Source organism: Pholis gunnellus (genome assembly GCF_910591455.1).
Source record: "Pholis gunnellus genome assembly, chromosome: 11".
Lineage (NCBI taxonomy): Eukaryota > Metazoa > Chordata > Actinopteri > Perciformes > Pholidae > Pholis > Pholis gunnellus.
Window position 1 is genome coordinate 23,659,828 of NC_136538.1, and position 20,199 is coordinate 23,680,026.

The window sequence follows — 20,199 nt, forward strand, 5'->3', positions numbered from 1 at the left end:
TGCAAATCAAACACACCTTCTTACAACCAGACACGCGGAGGTTTCTGTGGCGATATCGACAGGCAGCCAGTCAAACCGAATTGGTGCATCCTCACGGAAGAGAAGTCGCGTCAGCAACTAGAAATATGGCTGAGACGAAAGTGTGTGTGCGTGTGTGTGTGTGTGTGTGTGTGTGTGTGTGTGTGTGTCAGCTGAGGGAGAAGATTTGAAGACACAGATCATTTCACAGTCCTGACACAGCATTAGGTCGGAGCAATCACAACAAACACAAGTGCTGAAAGGAAAAACTGGTAAAAAGAAAAAGAAAATTGGAGGAAGAGGGAGACATATTTAGAGGAAGGGAATGATAACATAGTATTCAATAGTTATTAAGATATCTGGGATCCGGGTTGTCTCATCCAGCGCTCGTAGCTATTCCTTCAAAATAAAATGCGCAGTAATTTGTAGATATTTCACAATATTATTTGTGTTTTGTTATCAACGTAATCGTGAAGGACGAAGTATTAAGACCGTTAAATACGTCACATCCTAGAACAGTTGACATGTCTTGCTCGATCAGCATTTGTTTGAAAACTATATTTTATATTTAAAAAAATAAACAATTTAATAACCAATTTGCTGATTTAAAGGATATAGCACCATATTGTTCATCAGGCCTGCAAACTCACAGAACATGATCAAAATATTAAGTTACAATAAAAAACAGATGCAGCACTTATCATTTTTGGCTTGAAGTGCTTTCTTGCCACTTTTTCCTCCTCAGCCACTTCTTCTCTCTGATACGAACACATTTGGTGAAATTAGAGGTTTCTATGTGCAGCATAGTAAATTAAATATGTATTTTAAAAAAGAAAGACTTTCTTTTACTGAAATTTCAATTCAGCATTTACATTTTTTTTCCCAGAAAATGTATGAATGCATGAGAAAAGGTTTCAGAGCATATTTTATATATTCCCAGAAGTGCTTCTGACCCCTGTTGCAGAACATTCAGAGTCCGACTGTCGTTTCTGGCTTCTCGCCGGCTCAAGAAACCTTTGTCCCCGAAATAATAGCTCTGTGGCGCACGGCATCGAAGGTGCCACTGCAGCACAAAGACTCAATGACAGACCTGAGCGTGGGCTCGCCCCCTGAAATGAGCCCACTGTAAAAAGGGTTACCTTCTCATATTAATAACACAGCAGAGAGCAGCCATGCATTAGTGAGAGGGCCCTCGCATCCCAACTGAGCGTAATGCTGCGAGTATTTTTATTTTGCTGCAAGCCTTCATAAATTGCATCCAGCTTAAGGCCACTTTGGGTTCATGACAATTGTGGGAAAACGACTGGTGGCCTTACAGCAACAGTTACATTCCCAGTGGAGGTTTTGTATTCAGCCCATACACACACACACACACACACACACACACACATTTATATTCAGCCAGAACGGAGGGATCTACGAGCACCATGAGCTCTCCCTTATCTGTCACACTGCTGTGGGTTAAAGGTCTCTGTGCACCCCACTCTGTGTGGTTTTACACCTGAAATGCCCAAGCTTTCTTACCCATCGCCGTCCTCCGGCTTCCTCTATACAGATGGTTGTAATCAAATTAAATAATGTAGCAGCCCGGGTCAACAAAGCGGTCTCTCTTTCTCCGACTGCAGCAAAACTGACTCGACATTTGCACACGAGCAAACACAATGGATGGGAATGCAGGTAGAGCAAACTACAAATTAAGAAGGGGAGAACATTGAGACAGAGGACATAGAAGTCCTTTAACTTTAAATAACACCGACCAATTCAGCAACTAAAAGCAACTGTTTATGTGCCACTTTAAATGTTAAGATAAAATACATTTTAAAACTGATATTTTACCGTACAGTCTGTCATTATACTTCCAGTGACCAACGGCGTCCGACAAGGTGGAATACTGTCACCTGCTCTCTTTAATCTATATACTGGATGATCTTTGTGTGTAAGACAGGATGTATGGTGGGGGGGAAGTCTTATTAACCATCTGATGTACGCTGATGACTTGGTGCTAAAGCATATCTTGCCTAATGGTCTAAATGGAACCATTATTTACTAAATGAACATGATTCTGTTTTGAAGAATGCTTGAGACCATAAACTCATGTTTACAATGTTTACCGAGGTAATGCATCAAGTGGGAAGCAGGGTCATTTTCTCATAGACTTCCATACAATCTGAGTTATTTTGCCACCAGAGGAGTCGCCCCCTGCTGGCCAGTAGAGAGAATGCAGGTTTAAGGCACCTCTACGTTGGCTTTACCTTTCAGAGCCGGAGGTTGCCGCCTGGTTCTCAAACACCACCTCTACTTCTCTCAGATTTTGCCTTTACATATTAAAACATTTTTTAAAAACCACTCTGTTAAAGATCTCTGTGTCAGTTTTAGCGGTCAACCTCCTCTGACAGCAGAACTTGAGGAAAGCTTGAGTAAGACGAACACTGCCATCCATCATCTTCCTCCTCGCTCGGCTAACAGTCGTCACCCAACAGCTGGGAACCCTCTGTCCTCAGGAGGGAGGTCTATTCATCTCACTCTCATCCACTCCTCTCCTTCTCCTTGTGATCTTTTTTTTACTCTTTTTCTCCACCTCTGTCTTCAGGGGTCCTTTTTTTTTTCATCTTGACCTCTCAGCCAGTTAATCTCAGGTCATTAGAAAGCCATTTGTCAACGCCCGGACACGGAGGAGTGCAGGGTCTGCTTGGCCTCGCTCTCGCCACTTCAGATTCTTCACTGCTGTCGCCTCGTCGCTGCTCTGCCGGCAGGCCTCAAGGCCCAGCGCTCGCTTCTTCTCATCTTTCCCCCTCTCTCGTTTTCCCCAAAGTGCTGATGGACAGAAAACTACAAGCTAGGGGCCTGAGGGAAGGCTGTGAGGCAGGAGAGAGCCAGCCAGGAAGGGAGAGAGAGAGAGAGACAAAAGACTAAAAGATAAATGAAGGGACAAAGAGTGCAAGAGAGGCTGGGAGGGAAACGGCACAGAAGAGAGACTGACTGAGAGAAAGTTCTGGAAAATATGCAGTGATAAGTACATTAGTAGTGTATCACATCCTGACTTAACCTCCAGAAGCCTGAAACTGTTCTGGTCAGTTTGCTGTCTACTGTGTTCACCACAGAAGTATTCATGCAATTCTGATGCCAGAAGATTGGTTTTTAAAATGTAGACTAGTGCAAAAACCACTTAGCTCGTCTTATTCTCATTCGTTTTTTTATTAAATGGCACTTTTTCGCCATGTAATATTTGCATTCTGTGTGAACGTGCTCAAAAACAACCGTTTGACGAGCTAATTGATAGGACAAAGAAATGTGTGTGAAGGCCTTCAGTGTGAAACGACTTAAAGGTTTTTCTAAACTCGTGAGAAATGAGCTTGTTGCGGTCGTCAAAACTGCGTCTTTCCACCAGTTGCAACAGTAAATGGCAAACACATCCTGGACCACATGCCAAATAAATAATAATGTGACTTTGAGTCTTCTGGTTAAGAGGACGGTCCCACTGCACCTTTGAAGATGTCACTCTTTTTAAAAAGCGGTCACAGATATATAGATAGTGTAACAGCATCATGGGATGAAACGCTGCCTTCTAGAAATCACAGTTAAAAAAAGTTCAGATTATGTTTTCTATTAAAACATTTAGGAAGCCTTGTTAACATACCTTGTAAGTTGTACAAATGTTGATAGTGATTGTATCAGTAAAATATTCACTGACAACATATTTAATTAGTTTCTCTGCCAAAACATCTGACATGTTCTTGTCGTAGTGATTTCAGCATTATTAAACGTTTTGAGCAGCACTTGTTCTGCTCTGGTTTAACACAGAAATAATCTGCAGTGCCTTGATACACAAACCGTGAACCTTTCCCGAACCTGAACCAAAGTGCTTATGTTGCCTAAACTTCACCACGGACAGGAGTGTGGTTGCAAAACCCTCTGGAGTCTGGAGTCAGAGTCCTGTGGTCTGTACGCCCACCATCCACCCCGACCAGCTCCCTGAGACTCCGCTGTGGTTCATAAATGCAGAGCTTCAAACTAAAGACACAATAATGCTGCCTGTGAACACAATCCAGACGGCTGTTCCATTCGTCACCACACATAATGGGGAAACCAATTCAGTAAGAACAGCGGGGTTGTGGGACGTCAGTTGGTCCAGACTGAATTATACCAACAATTAAATCAATATATTGGCACAAAATGCCTCACAGACATTCATGGCTCCTCGATGATGTATCCTAATAACTTTGGTGAACTCCTGACTTTTCCTTCAGCGCCTCCACTTTGATCAAAGAGTTTTATCCTTGAAATGATACGTTCTTGCTCTTTTAAGATATAGAGGAAAAGCTACTGACACTTGAAGGTGATTTCTTTTCGGGTTGTCAGTGCCACCGTAACTACAGAACGCTGAGTCAGTTTTATACACAAAAGAGAAACTCTGAGCCACCGTATATGCTTAGTGTCACATGGATCTGTTTTTCTTTTTAAGAGCTATCCCAAATATTGCTCAAAAGGAACATTGAACTGCTTACGTCTCAAAAGTAAAAGGTTGTTCTTGCTAAGCAGCCCCGCGGCCCAGATCTTGCAGCAGAGAGCAGTCTTGCTTGACATAACTGTAAATAATTCTGCCACTTGTTTTAACCCCAAGTGCTGCTTTTGTTGCTATTCATCCTACTGAACAAACCATTAATGCTCCCTCACCTTTCCTTCATTCTCGCCATCTATTCTCGACCCTTTCATAAATGCGTCCTCCCAGTGTTCACCCCCCACCCTCTGAATCCCCCTTTTTCACTCAATCCTTGTGTCTCACTTCTCCGATTGTTCCCTCTCTTCGTCTTTGGACGGTGTGTGTGTGTGTGTGTGTGTGTGTGTGTGTGTGTGTGTGTGTGTGTGTTTGAGGGACTTTAATGTCCACCCAAGTAATAAATTCTGGAGCAGCCGACTAATAAATTATTCAATTAGAGGTCTGCCATTTGGGTTGAGCAAAGGAGAGGGGGAGGGGAGGAGGAGGGAGAGAGAGAGATACAGGTGGTGGTGGAAGCATTAAGATGAGGAAATAGGAGGGTGAACATAATGAAGGATTATGAAAGGGAAAAATGAAAAATAACTTTCATTTAATTGTATTGTTTATTTTTTTGTAGGGACAGCGCACAATTAAGACTAATTGCACCAGAGTTAGCTAGAAAGCTAATTTGTAATAGTAACACTTACAGAGATAAAAGAAAGAACTGTGCAATCTCGTCACATTTTCCCACTAGGGCAGAAGGGTTTGTTTGGTATCTTGACGTAGAACGTTGGTGTAACGTGACCAACGTGGTTAACATTGTTAGCGCAGTCGCTTTAAGCAACAACACCTGCTTGGGTCACAACTTGGACCCAACAGACCCAATGAAGTCCACCCACAGGTGAAAGAGGCCGGATGTGAGTTCAACTTTTAAATGGGTCAAGGCTCGCAAAGCTGCCAACCGAGTCCCATGTCCTCAAGACATGCTGCACTCACAGTTCGCCTTCAGTTCCAAAAGGTTTGTAGATGACGCCATCTCTCTTAAAAAGTCAGAATCTTGTTTATTTATTCTTTCAAATATTCAAAACAGTTGTGCCATCCAAACTGGTGTTGCAGCTCAGAGGTATTGTTCTCTATCTGCAATTAGACAGGTAGGCCCCAGACTGTGACAACAGGTCAAACTCACTCTTCTTGCATTAGGACTAAATAGAGCTTATCGTGCAGTCTCTTCGCACTCGACTGTGTTGTCAAATATGACAAAAAAAGCATTACGAAATTTGCGGATGACACGACAGTGAACGGTCTAATAAATACCAGTGATGAGAGTGACTCTAGGAGGGAAGGAGAAGATCCATGAGGACAACCTGTTCTCCAAATCTCAGTCCGACCAAAAGAGGTCACCGTCAGCTTCAGGAAGATCAGACAAAATCACACTCCTATTTTCATCAATTTTAATTTTTAATACTCATGAGAGCACATTTTAACACGGTTCGGCTTTAACGTAACTTGAGCTGAGGACTTACTGGGATGTGACTCGGTGACATTACGTCAGGTCTGTCGATAAAACACGGGACAAGAATGCTGGTCCCCTGAGTAAAAGTCCTGTGTACGTCCCAATGTACTTATCTCCTTTGTCTTGCAAAAAATCCCCGTGACTAGAGCTCTATCTATACTATTTACAGCCACAAATAAGCACAGATAATCTTGTTTAAACTTTGTAGTATATCACGGCAGGTATTAGTATTGGAAGAGCATCACTTCTGTACTTTTTGTAGCACCTTGTTCATTGTTTTTAACCCTCTAACCAGCCCCTCAGGCACCTCACGCAGTGAGATTCTGCAGCTGTTGCCTCCCTTTCAATTTTTCATACAGTGCTAACAAAACCAGCCTGAGCTGCTTTTTGTACACATTTCTTGAAATTGCCTTGAGATCACGCTGAGCTGCTTAAGATCTCTCCAGCTGTGACGGGTTTTCTCCGGGTTATTTGTTCACCATCTCAAAGTGACGCAGGAGCTTCTGCATTGTTTATCACATTTGGGGTTCTTAGGTTTTTTTCTGCATTTCCCTGCACAGCGGAGCCAAAAAGTACAGAAAACCCAGCGCTCCACTTTGAAGTGTCGAATAACGTGACGAAGAGGGAAAGGATGAGGAGGAAGAGGGGACAGGGAGGAACAACAACAAAAAAAGGAGAAAATGTAGAAAAAGGGGAGTCGATGCAGGAGAGGAGGAGAAGGTAAAACTGAGAGGTTGTAAGAGAGCGATTGCTGGCAGGGATGGGTTCAGGCAATCTGCGAGAGGTCACACCCACTTCTCTCTGACACATGAGCTCCGAGATGGATGGAGAGGCATCAGTAAACGAGTGTGACAACGATCACGCCGTCTCTCCTTGTTTCTGTGGGTCTGGAGTGACTCATCTGTCAGTTACAATCTGCGATGAGGTGCACGTGTTTGATTGTTTATCTGTGTGTACGTGTTTGTGTGTGCGCGTACCCGTGGCAACTGGTTGTTAGCGTACGCGCGAGGACATTGCTCAAAAGTGTGTCATCTCGGCGAGGAATAGAAACACACACACACACACACACAGGCTGATGCATGGAGCTGTTATGAGTCCTTGGTTTGACGTGACGTCCGGCCTCAATTTTCACCCTCCAGCTTTGGTGTCCATCATTGCACTATCCTCTGTTTGCGAGTGTGTGTGTGTGTGTGTTGGAGTTCAGGTGGCGTCGCGGTGGGATGTGTGTCTGTAATATTTGTGTGTCTGTTTGTGATAGTCGAGGTGGAATGAGGGCAGCGAGGAGGAGGGAGCGAGGAGCCGACAGCAGCTTGACAGAGAAGGAAAAAAAAACACATCTGAAGGTGTGAAACGACGAAGGTTTTTCTGAAGCTCATAAGTCATTTTGAAGAACCCCGTGTGGCCGCTACCTCATCCCCTCGGCCGTATTGCTGCCACCATTTTGTGTCTCACTCAGTGGATCTGATCTCACAATATGGAACGATAGTGTCTGCTTTGGAGAAATTTGCTACAACAGTAATTGTAGCAGACAGTGCGAGGAATAATGTGATGCCGTATCGATCCCTGAAAGAAACGGCTATTTCATTTATTTATTTTTCTGGCTCGAGGACCCCTCAGCAGGGTGGCTCTGTGTCAAATCGTAGAAAGAGGACTGAGTCTGTTGAGATGACCCATCTTCAGTTGCTCAGTAGTAATTGATTGATTTGGGTGACTTTTAAACATCGCCTGTGGTGACAGTCTGGTTGTTCGTCTGCTCGCATCACAAGACCAAAATATCAAGCATGTCGACAACATCAGAAGTTTAGGACGGCAACAAAAGGGTGAAGGACCAACTGTCACAGATCCATAAAAACGTGTCTTTTTAACAGACAACAGCCTCCCAGTTTTGGCTGATTAATGAAAGTTATAGTGTTATAAAGCCTGAACTCTATCAGTGCTTTTTCTCAAAACCTGACTTCGAACGATATTGATCACCGTCGCCCACTCCCGTTGACCCGTTGCATGCAGTTTGACATTTGCTTATCTCGTGCATTGTTCATGTACAACATTGTTTTGGAACAATGGGCGATGCTGTGTGTTGTGTTTCCCCCCCCCCCACACACACACACACACACTGATTTTGACAGAGAATCAATCACAAATTCAACATGCTCCAAAAGTGCTCTGATTGATAAAAGTGTTCTTTGATTTATTTAAGTAGCCTTATTTTATGTTGCTATTAAGCCTTTCTGAGGCTATTACATGGTTCAATTCATGCATTTTATTGTGTGACGACGCCTGGCCTGGGTGTTCTGTAACTACTCAATACTCATACATCAGTAAAATACATGTAGGCCTGAGTCTCAATGCATTTCCCCCCCACCCCCCCTTTAAATTCCACTCACACCTCACTGTCTTCTTCTGCCTCAGACTGCCTCACCTTTCTCATAACGGACAGCTCGACACGACTTAACTTGACACAACTCTCAGTTAATAATGGACAAGTGAACATTTCAAGCGAGAGAAAAGGTCTATTAAAGAAAAAAAGAACCTTTTTAGAATGAAGAAAGAATCTGGAAAGAATGAGTGTTTGTCATTCTAGAAGCCTTCACGTATATCGCTTGCATAACTACCTTTATCCTGTGAAAGCGTTGACAACCCAGTACTTATTTCTGGCCATATAACTGCCCGACATCATGCACAACTACTTCTGCAAAAATAATAGCCGGTGCCACACGACTCTCTCTCTCTGTGCTGCATGCTGATCGGTGCCTCGCTCCGCTCCCCGGCACCTATTTCACCCGACCGCAGCAGCAGCGCAGAACATGAAAAGCGTCGACGCCTGCACACCTGCCACATTTCCATCGTAAGAGGGTGTTAAATCAATGCAAGCAGACAAGAGCTCGTTGAATACAGAGAGCTGAGGCTGAGCTCGGGATGCGGTTTTGACTTGCGTTAGAGACTTGCGTTAGAGAGCGACCTGACTGGGGAATGCTTGCAGTTTGTATTGAGCTCGTATCTTTCAGTCACTCCTTTATGAAGCAAAGCTGATGCAACGGTAAACCACCCTACACAGCTGGGTATTGTTACATGATCAAAAGCCTGCCCTGCTCTTTCTTTTACTTTCTCCTCCTCCTCCTCTTCTCTGTCTCTCACAGTTCATCTCCCTGAGATGGTAATCTCCCTGTAGTATAGCATTGTCAGACTTTGATCAGAGGCCAGCCGCTCTCGTTCGCTCTGCCCTTCCCTCAGACCTCTCTGCGTTCTCGCTAATACTCTGTAGACTTAATGAGTACTACGGGCCTCGTTTGATAGACTGCTGCACACACAGTTTTACAGACTTTACTCACGCGTTCACGGGCCGACGCGATTGCGCACGGAGAACGTGATGCAAGATAAAAATGCTGAGTTTACATTCAAAGAGAATGAGGCAACAATTAGCACTCGCTTGCAGCGCTAATGAAGGATGATGTAGCCGATCGCTGTCCTCCAGAAACCTCTTGTGCTTGGTACACAGCATCCTGACTTGTGTGTGTATCCTACACACACACAAGCCGGTAGAACATTGGAAATCGTATACTACAGGAGAAACCCTGTGCCGGCTTTGATTATCTCATATATACACATTTTGTCATGTCTGAGCTTATTCCGCAGGTGTCTGGGGGGTTTTTTTCCCGAGAAATTGCAAAGTGTAATACATTTCTCCGTCAGGCTATTTGTGCACTGGTGGGAGTTCATGAATTTACATTCAAAAGCTGGCATATCCACATCAAGTAAACCTGCTATAGCACACAAAGAAATGTTTCAACTCCAGACTAAGCTCATTAACATGCTTAGGCACAGACTCAGCGACAGAATATTAATTTGGAAATCCTCTGATTAATATCCTTGAGTGAGTGAGGTCAGGGGATACTATTTTCTCCCACTGTCTTTGAAAATAGTTCACTAAAGTAGATTACTTTTTAAAAACAAGACGTAAATTGCAGGTTCAGGTTGCGTTGAAGTGTTGTTGAGGGTCCAATTTAGATTGTATCCCAGTCCAGATTCAGTCCTCCTGTGTGTGGTCGAGCAAAACGACCATAGACCGTAAGAAGTGGACTTCTCATTGTGACATCACTCATTGGATTGTGGACGTTTTGAAGCCTCGAGTTCGGCGATTTCGCTGTCGCCATCTTGGATTACAGCCGTCGTTTTTTTTCCGCAACCAATGAATGTAAATTCCCATATTTAGACTGAGGAGGAGTGACGTAGAGACGCCGTCTCTGGTAGAGACCTGTCAATCACAGTAGCCCCGCCGTAAAGTATCCCCTGCTTTATGGTCTGTGTGACTCTAAATCAGTGGTCGCCAAACTACGGCCCGCGGGCCGGATGCGGCCCGCCTCCACATTTGGTCCGGCCCCCTGAACAATACCAGAGACGCATTGTGATTTTTTTTTCAGTCTGCACAATTAATCGAATTTTAATCGCGATCACGATTTTGGCTGCCACGATTAAATAAGCATGATCGTCTGCGATATTGACGTTTAAAATACGTGCTCTGCTACATATCAAATCAAACGCTTCCTGAATCAGCCAACCACCAGGGGGCGAACGAGATGAGAGCTGTCATGCGCGCACCCTGTAGAAGTAGAAGAGTAGAAGAAGAAGAAGCAGAGAGACGGGAGCTTGAAGGACGAGTACTTGTGCTTAATTTATTTACACGCCGGCATGTCATGTCTGTCACTACATGGTCGCGCGTTTTCAATTCCCCTGCTCTCTTTATCGCGCACGGCGGTGTTCCGCCACGATCCGCGCGCATGATGCAACAGTCGCTCACCTGCGCGTAGCACCCCTGCTCTAAATGGACCATCATTTACTAAATGAACATCACGCTGTATTGAAGAAGACTTGAAACTAGAGATTGAGACCATAAACTCATGTTTACAATGTTTACTGAGGTAATAAATCAAGAGAGAAGTAGAGTCATTTTCTCATAGACTTCTATACAGCCAGTGGAGTCGCCCCCTGGTGGTCAGTAGAGAGAATGCAAGTTTTAAGACACTTCCGGATCGGCTTCACTTGGCAGAAAACCAAACACACCAAAGTAGGCAGCATCCTTTGAAGCGTGAGGTCCATGACATGGGACTTGCTGCTCACAGCTACATGTATAGGAACAGGTATACACACAAACATGATATTTGTGTAATTTATTGATGTGTATGAAATACCTTGTATTGAAGGAAATCATCATATTTCCATTATCCCTCCCTGCAGGATTCACTGTGTGCTTTATCAGTAAGACCCCAAACTATTACTTCTTTCCCAATCTATCCCTGAGTGTGTAAGTGTGTATTGATTTGCCAGAGGTATTTCCAGCTGTGATTTGTAGGATTTGAGACCACCAGCCCTCTTATTCCTTTCTGGAGTTCTTTAAGAAATTGGGTTTCTTTCTTTCTTTGTTTCGTGCTTCTTACCCTCCATTCTTTTATTTTTTTTGTGTGTCTTTTCAGTGAGCGAAGTCAATTACAGTTGACAATGTACAGACGACACAAACAAACCTCCGGACTGGTGCTTGTTTTCTCTAGTTAGATTCTATCTCACCAGTTGTTTTTTTTGCTCTGAGACAGAGATTATCCCCTCTGTGCTAACTGGAGAATGACTCACAACCAGCATTGTGTGCGTGTGTGTGTGTCGCATAGAAATGACACTCCAAAGCCCAGTAAATTGCATTATCAAACCTCTCTATCCTGCTCTTATATCTTTTCATCAGGAGAAAGAGATCCAGTTAGGCGGGTAAAACGTCATTCAACGTTTTCAAGCCTTTTTGACACCGTACGTGGGAATCTTCAGTGAGCTGTTTTTCCACTTCAATCCATGTGATTCATGGTGTATCTGCTCCTACATTGTCATTCTAGATCACGCTCAGCCTCCAACAGCTGCTCTCCAACGCCGCAGAGCAGACATTTTCTTTAACAGCATGAGTAAGGCCAATATTCATGACTATACACATATATATAGAGAGAGAGATAGAGACACCTCAAATTATGGCAAAAGTGACAGAAATAAAAATAAAAACTTCCTCGAAGAGATATTTTTAGATTTGAGAACATACAGAGCTGGATATGGGAGGCAGTTAGCCTAGCATACCATAATAACATGTAGCAGAAGGAAACAGTTAGCCTGGCTCTGTCCAAAGTCAACCAACAGCCCCGAAGCTCACCGGCATGCTACATGTTGTTTGTATAATCCGTTCACGAGTTCCGTTTTTACAAAGGGATTCATAGATCAATGAATATCATCATTTATTTAAAACGATCCGAATCTGTGTTTTAATTAGCTTATCTATGTACTGAGAGTGAAACACTGTTTTATTCTTTCACATAAACTATGAAATGTAAAAAAAAAATGAAATTACTCCAAGGGGGCATTTGTGAGGGGTTCGCCGGTACAGTGTCTATTCTCTGTGGTGCGGGTTCTTTGGCTGAAAAACAATTGAGAACATCTGCCCTAAAGCATACGTTGACATTGTATCTATATTTTGCTTCATGTTAGATGCTAACAGCTAACCAAACACTCCCACACACTCTCCCCGGCCCAGTGATCTACTTTCCCCACAGCCCCACACTATTTTGCACAAAACCTTTATTGTCTCCTTGTTTCCCACAACTCTGGCAGTTAACACTCTCTCTGACCCCCCCCCCCCCCCCCAACACCCTTCACCACCACTCACCTCACAATTCCCTTGTCATTCACCATCACTGTCAAAGTTCAAAGTCACCTCAGTATCACATGCCTTCTCTCCTCTGCAGCCACATGAGCTCAACCTCCCTGTCGTCCCACTCCAGTTGTATGAAACAGTGTCCACTGGGGGCGTGTTTCAACAAGGAAGCTTTACTTGTTGTGCTACAGCTGGTCAAATACTATGTACATTAGTTATTCATATTTCATTAATGGATAATTGTCATGTACATTTCATGAAACTACAGCAGCCTCAGAAGAAAAGTGTTATTCACATCTTTACCTGAGCTGCTGATGAAAACTCTCCTCGGTGAGATTTAAAACCTTTGAGGAGAATTGTCTGTATCTTGATCATTTGATTGATTGAAACTGTGCCAGACAGATAAGTAAATATTAACTGATATCCTGCAGTAGCTGGAAGGTTTTCAAAATAAAAGTCACAGCGTTGAACTTGGTTGTTGGATAAGACAGAGAGAGAATCCAAACCTCAGTCTAAGTTACTCTTGATGACTTTTATTTAACCTAATCGTATTAACTAGTAACTGCAATGTTATTTTAGAAATGATTGTTACAGGTTGCATACTTGTACGTCATCTTAAAATCGTGCTGCTGACATCCACAGGTTAGACTTCTCACCTCGCTGCAGTGATGCACAACTGGTCTCCGAGGTGTGGTCGGTACACCGTGACATCACCGCTGGGTGTTGTAATGCGACTGGATGCAGAGTGTTTATCATATTAACAGAATAATAATGTAGTACGGGGAGTATTCTTGTATTTAGTTTGGTATTATGACAGTTAATGGGTTTATCATAAACATTCCAATTAGAGAAATACCAAAACCTCCTGTAGATAACCCACCTCTCTGTATACTGGTCTATCTTCAAATCAATGGTATTGTCACCAAAATATGTCTGGATACACCGCTTCCATTCGTAGATAAGTTAGTTATTTACATGTGACCCACGTACAAAATGTTGGTAAATAGTAAACTATTTGCTATTCAGAGCCGCGTTTCAAGACCTCCGGCTGTGAGTGTTTAACACTCAAGATATAGGTTCTCGATGGACTGAACAGGAATTCTGCTAAGTGAGAATTCTAAACATATGTTTGCATAAAACATCGCCTTTAATTCAATAAGAGAGAGGAGTGTTTCCACACACACACACACACATAGTGAGCCTTCAGCTGCTGGCTGCCAACTGAGTTAGAGAGGAAAAGAGTGTTTGCATTCAACACAATTTGTCGTTTGGTACGTGCACACACACACACACACACACACACACATATATCTGGGTGTCATGTGACATAAGGTTGAAGAGTTTTAGCAGCCGTCGTCTTGTCTTCTGACATACAAAGGAATTATCATTATACACTGATGATTGTACACACACACACACACACACAGTGATTCATCAGGTCTCTAGCAGAACAAGAAAGACTGGCATCCTAAACAGCCCCCACACACACACACACACTCATGCACACACTTTGTATAGCCTACTTAAACTGACACATGCACACAATATAGTCTGTTAGATGTCAGTCAAAAATGCCTGCAGGAGATGCCAGCATCACACACACACACACACACACACACACACGCAGACACTGACAGAGATTGATTGGATGAGAGGAGGAGGGCTGTAAGTGTGTGTGACATTAGAGATCACCTAGGAGATGGAGAGACCGCACACACACACCTATTCACACACACACACACACACACAGAGAGAGATAGACGTGAATCCGAGCAGAGCTGTGCCAAGGCAAATGAACCCATCTGAAATGCAATTCCCATGGTCTTATAAACACACACACACACACACACACACACACACACACACACACACACACACACACACATACAAACAGGCAAGCTGAGAAGTCCCTGTTTTCTCATTACTGCAGATGGATAGATAGATATGGAGGAACGAGGGGAGGAGGGAGGGGGTAGTTACTAAAGACAAGAGGAAGAGGATAAAAGGAAGGAAGCGACAAAGGAAAAATAAATGGATAAGGAAGGAGGAAGGAAGGTAGCGAAAGTAAAGAAGCTGAGAAGATGATGGGAGATTGTGTTGAGAGCTTTATTAGACAGAGCAGGCTGGCTGGCTTTACAGGGGAAATTGTTGTGTGTGTGTGTGTGTGTGTGTGTGTGTGTGTGTGTGTGTGTGTGTGTGTGTGTGTGTGTGTGTGTGTGTGTGTGTGTGTGTGTGTGTGTGTGCATTTGTGTCACTCTGGTGGTGGAAATTGGTGTCGGCAGGACCCCAAATGGCTGTTTTCCTGCCTGACAGAAGATAAGAGAGAAAAAAATATATATATATATATATATATATAAACAAGGTAGCAAGATCGCAAGGAGAGAAGACGTAGAAAGAGAGAGAGGAGGGGAAAGTTAAAAGGAAGAGGAGTAGAAAAGGGGGAGCAAGGGAGGAGATGGAAGTCAAGAGGGAGGGAGGGAAGAAGAGGAGAGATGTAGACAGATATAAAAAGAAGCAAAGAGGGCAGGGAGAGAGAAGAGTAGATAAAAGTAAATGGAAGGAAAGAAAAAGGAGCAGCAGAGAGAACGAGATGAAGGGAGGAGGAGGAGGAGGAGTGGAAAATAATGGCATGAGGGTATAAAAAGGCGAGATGGAGAAGATAGGAGAGATGTAAAGAGAGAGAACAGAGTTTTAAAAATGTGTTCATTGAAATGCTCGGAGGGATTCAGCACACAAGCAGAGATGTCTCCTAAATGTTGCACGTGAGGAAACAATTGTACTGACAATAATAACGTACTCCTTCTTAACCAGGACTGTAGCTGTCTGCTCAGGGCCCACACAACCCACACTCTGCTCCTCGCGAAACTCCAGATGGCCGGGGTTAGCAAAAGTTGATAATTTCTTCCTTCCGACAGGGCACTTTGGTCCAAAAACTCCCACAATAACCAGTTAGTCTGTAACATTTTGCAAATAAAGTCCCCCGCTGGAGTACGGCTACTCATTTATCAATGTAAGAAAAAATATATATTTATACAGCAGCTTTCGATATCAGATGTCACAAATCGCCTCGCAATAAAAGACAAAAGGAAATAGATAAGATAATTCTGTATTACTCCCACAGTGGGGGAGTTTGCAGAGGCATCAGTAGAAAGATAAGATATAGTAAATAAGTGAATAGGGAAGATATAATGAATAAGTAAAGTCAACAAAAATATATCAAATGTAGACAAACTAAATGGTTGCATTCACACTATTGCACATATGAAATGTGATATGCATATACAGTATAATTGATATTGCATAGAATATTTATTGCACAGTGGTACATTCATATTGCACATGAATGAATTATTTGTCAGCCTTTGCTTCACTGTGAGCAGTTTTTGATTGTGCAGTGTGACAGCAGCTGGAGGGGAGGACCTCTGGTATCTCTCCTGCACACACTGCGGGTGAAGCAGCCTGTCACTGAAGGGGCTGCCCTGTGCTGTCAGAGAGTCCTGCATGGGGTGGGACACGTCCTCCATCAGAGATGACGGCCTCGCTATCATTCTCCCACCACTTCCACTGGATCGAGGGCGCATCCCAGGACAGAGCTGGCCTTCTTAACCTGTCTGATAATTAACTTCCTGTCAGCGGTCGAGATGCTGCTGCCCCGGCAGACGACTCCGTAGAAGACGGCTGATGCCACCACAGAGTCAAATATAAAGGCAGAAATAGAGACAAAACGGAGAAATAATATATTAAATGTAAAACTAATCACAGTCAAGACAACGGGTGGCTTCAGGGGCCCTTCAGTGTAAAGTCTGGACCAAAAATCGAAGCCCACCTCGAGTCCTTAATCCAGAGAGCACAGATTGAACACTTAATTACATGTGTGGTGGATCGCCTCCCTACAATTTTAAACTTGTCGAAGCTTTGGCTAGCCGTCCCCCTCCTGCAGCAGCACTGCCAATCAGCGAGGGGAAGCTGTGCTCTGACCAGTGGGATGATGAGTGGGAGAGTACTGTTCTCTGCCAGCTCTCAGCGGTGCACAGAGGTCTTCTGCTGATGACCCGGCTGTCTTCATAGCATGACCCAGCTTCACATAAGCCTGCCTCTGTCAGGCTGCACCACAAACTGGCAGAGTCAGGCACCTTACAGTACAAAAGTGTTGGTGTACAGAGGCCCCCTGAAGCAGCCAGCCACAGCCCTGGTGTTTCAATAGGCACTTTTATGGCCTCATAAACCTCCTGCTCCTTCAAGGCCAAGCTGTAGAATAATGGTAGATTCACTCGCTCAGCCTATAGAGAGAACAAGCGTCCAATCAGACACCCTCCGGCGTGGAGTCTGTGGGCGGTTTGAGAACAACATTGTCTTTGACTGTACAGTATGTCAATACGTGTTTCAGCCAGAGGCAAGTGCTGCCCTGACTAGGAGAAGTTCACGGGCCCCCCTGCACCTGCACAGCCAGGCCCTTTGTCCTATCAGCCTGTGCCAGCAAGTTAAAGCAACCAAGGTAAAGGCAACCAGAACTGTATTACAGCTAGGATAGCAATCATTTCCATTTGGACACCAGAAGAGAGATTCTGTAGTAGCAGCAATTACATGTCACACATGGTCTAAACTATGTTTTTGATGCTTTTCCGGTTAAACAAAAAGAAATGTAAAAGAAAACATGTAATACCGTGTGAGCGTATAAAGACACACTCAAATAAAAAGTATTGGCACTTTTATTACTATGTTGTTGGTGTACGAAGCGCACATGTGACTCCCCGGAATATGTTCAGCTTGTCCGTGTCAGTGTTCCGTTGAGACAGCGACAGCGCGGAGGGAGAAGGAGAGGCTGTGGCCTGTGACAGTGGTCAAGGGTCAGATCCTCTCCCAAGATGCTTTGTGGCACGAGCCACAAGGAAAGCTGCCCCGTGTTTTTCTCTCTGTCATCCTCCGTCTGGCTTCAGTCTCACCTTACAAGTTGACCCTTTTCTCAGCACAGTGAAGACACACACACACACACACACACACACACACACACACACACACACACACACACACACACACACACACACACAAACAAACATAAACAGCCTCTCACACAGAATAAGATGCACTGGCCTTATTCAAGTACATATTGTACATATTTGTGTTTTTCTTTGTTACGTGTTTAAGCAGTGTGTGTGTGTGTGTGTGTGTGTGTGTGTGTGTGTGTGTGTGTGTGTGTGTGTGTGTGTGTGTGTGTGTGTGTGTGTGTGTGTGAAAATGACTACTTGGTTAGGGGAGCGTTCTCATCTTGGCTACAATAATAAACACACAGTTTCGCCTTAAACGCCTTCTTTCATTTGCCATTAATAGTTAGCCCAGTCTTTGAGCCAAACAGCTTAGTTTTATATATATATATACATATATATATGTATATATATATATGTATATATATATGTATATATATATATATATATATATATATATATATATTAATACGTATTGCCATGCAGGCTTCTGTCATACGTTGCACTGAGATTGTGTTACCTGAAATGTTTGTTTGAAAAAGTGCGGAGATGGGAAAGAGAGCTGAGAATTCAGATGGCTGGTTCAGCACCAACTGACTCCCAATAGTATTTTTTCTGTCACTTTCATTCCTTGTAGCGCAAAGCTATGTAATCCAAGTTTTTTACCAGCAACTGTTCCCCGCCTCTGCTGAAAGACACAGTCCATCTTTAAAAACAAACGTCCATATGTAAGGCGGGGGGGGGGGGCAGGGGGCGGGGAGGGGGGGGGGGGGGGGGGGGTGCTCTTTGGGCGGTGGGGTAGATTGCCCTTCACAGTCTAATGAGTTCTGAAGGAGTTGAGCATAAAATGGAAGGGAGAGACATTCACAGGCCAGCAGGCTGACTCATAAATAACACACCTGAGAGCAGAGGAGGGAGGAGGAGAGATGGAGGGAGGGGGGCGGGCAACCAAACCAAAGTACAAACAGTATGTGATGGAGCGGAAGAGAAAGATGGAGGGAGAGTGGGTTTAGTTACAAATTATTAGTGGAACACAAATAGTTTTGCTAAAAGCTGCATTCATTGCTTGTTTGTTGACTGTGACGAGCTCATCATACTGTTGTTTTGGCCAACATGACATGGGACAACATCAGCATTCATTTGGGGTCAGGTTTCTGTCAACCTGAAGAATGGTGATCCTATATTCGCTCTCCGATTAGCTCCGGTTTGGTCTCCACCATCTCCTGAGACAAACATCTGGTTCTTAGGCTGCTAAATGCTCCGTTCTGTTCATCAGCTAGTTGCTTGCTTTGCCGTCGCTGGTCAGTAAGTGTACGGTGAGTTCTTGCACTGAGGTTTGATGAGAGACACGTTAGCATACAGTAAAAGTTCTGTAAATATAAATGTGTTGAAAGAGGCTTTTTATTTTCATTTGAGTTGCTTTTAAATGACTAATAATGGTATATAGGTTACACTAACTCAAAGGCAATTTCCTTGACATTTCTTTAGATGCAATGTTTTGACTGTGGACAGTTTTAATATTCAGGTAGCTGTAATAATGTGTACAGAAAGATTGACAGATCTACACGAATGCACACGTACTTAAGATAGTTGCATTTAAATAGAAAAGAAAAGAAACAAACCTGTGTGCATACAGGGCAAGCAGGGAGAGAATGAGAGGCAGGGGAGTAGTGGCATTTCCATAAGTAGCTTGCCTACATGGATGCACATAAATGCATGTTCTTATGCATGAACATAAAGGGGAGGGAAGACAGACAGACAGAGGTAGAGCATGGAAATGGCCCAGCATATGCTGAGTAGTTTACATTTAGCCAGAAGGTCTGAGAGTCGCTGAGGCAGAGAGAGCAGCAGACAGCGGGACAGACTGAGGAGGAACATGGTGCTGCATACAAACACTCCTGAGACCGCGAAGAAAGTAGAGACTGCAGTTCATTTTAAAAGCGGGCAGCCTTAAAGTCCAACTGAAATTAAATTGCCTTATTTATTAGGTTTTGCTACAGCTTACACATCTGACCTGTAATCACTTGTCCTGCGTTCTCCATCGAGGAAAAACTGCTAGTTTTGCATTAATTTGAAGAGAAAGACATCTCAGAATATCATCTACGTAGAACAGCGTAAGCCTTCCCGCCATGTCTCCTTTCTTATTTAACTAACAAACATGAACACACAACTTGTCTCGCGCCTTACCTTGTTCAATGAGCCGCCAAAAAGTGCTAAATATGATTTCTTGAGCTAAAACCAGTAGTTTTAGAAAACCCTCTCTGTGCTTTGTTATCTTGTGTATTGTATCCCCTCGATGCCTCGACAAGCACACAGCTTCCTAAATGGGATAAATGCTTATAAATATAGTTTTTTACATCAGAAAAAGTACGATTCAATGTGATTTAAGTTGCGCCTTAAATAATATAATCCTTATGACAGACGTATTATTCACATTTGCGGAAACGCACTCAATGTTTCAGTTCCTAAAGTGCAGCATCAGTTGGCAAGCTGCTGTTGTTTGAGCACAGCTTGTGTCTCAAATCCCCGTCTC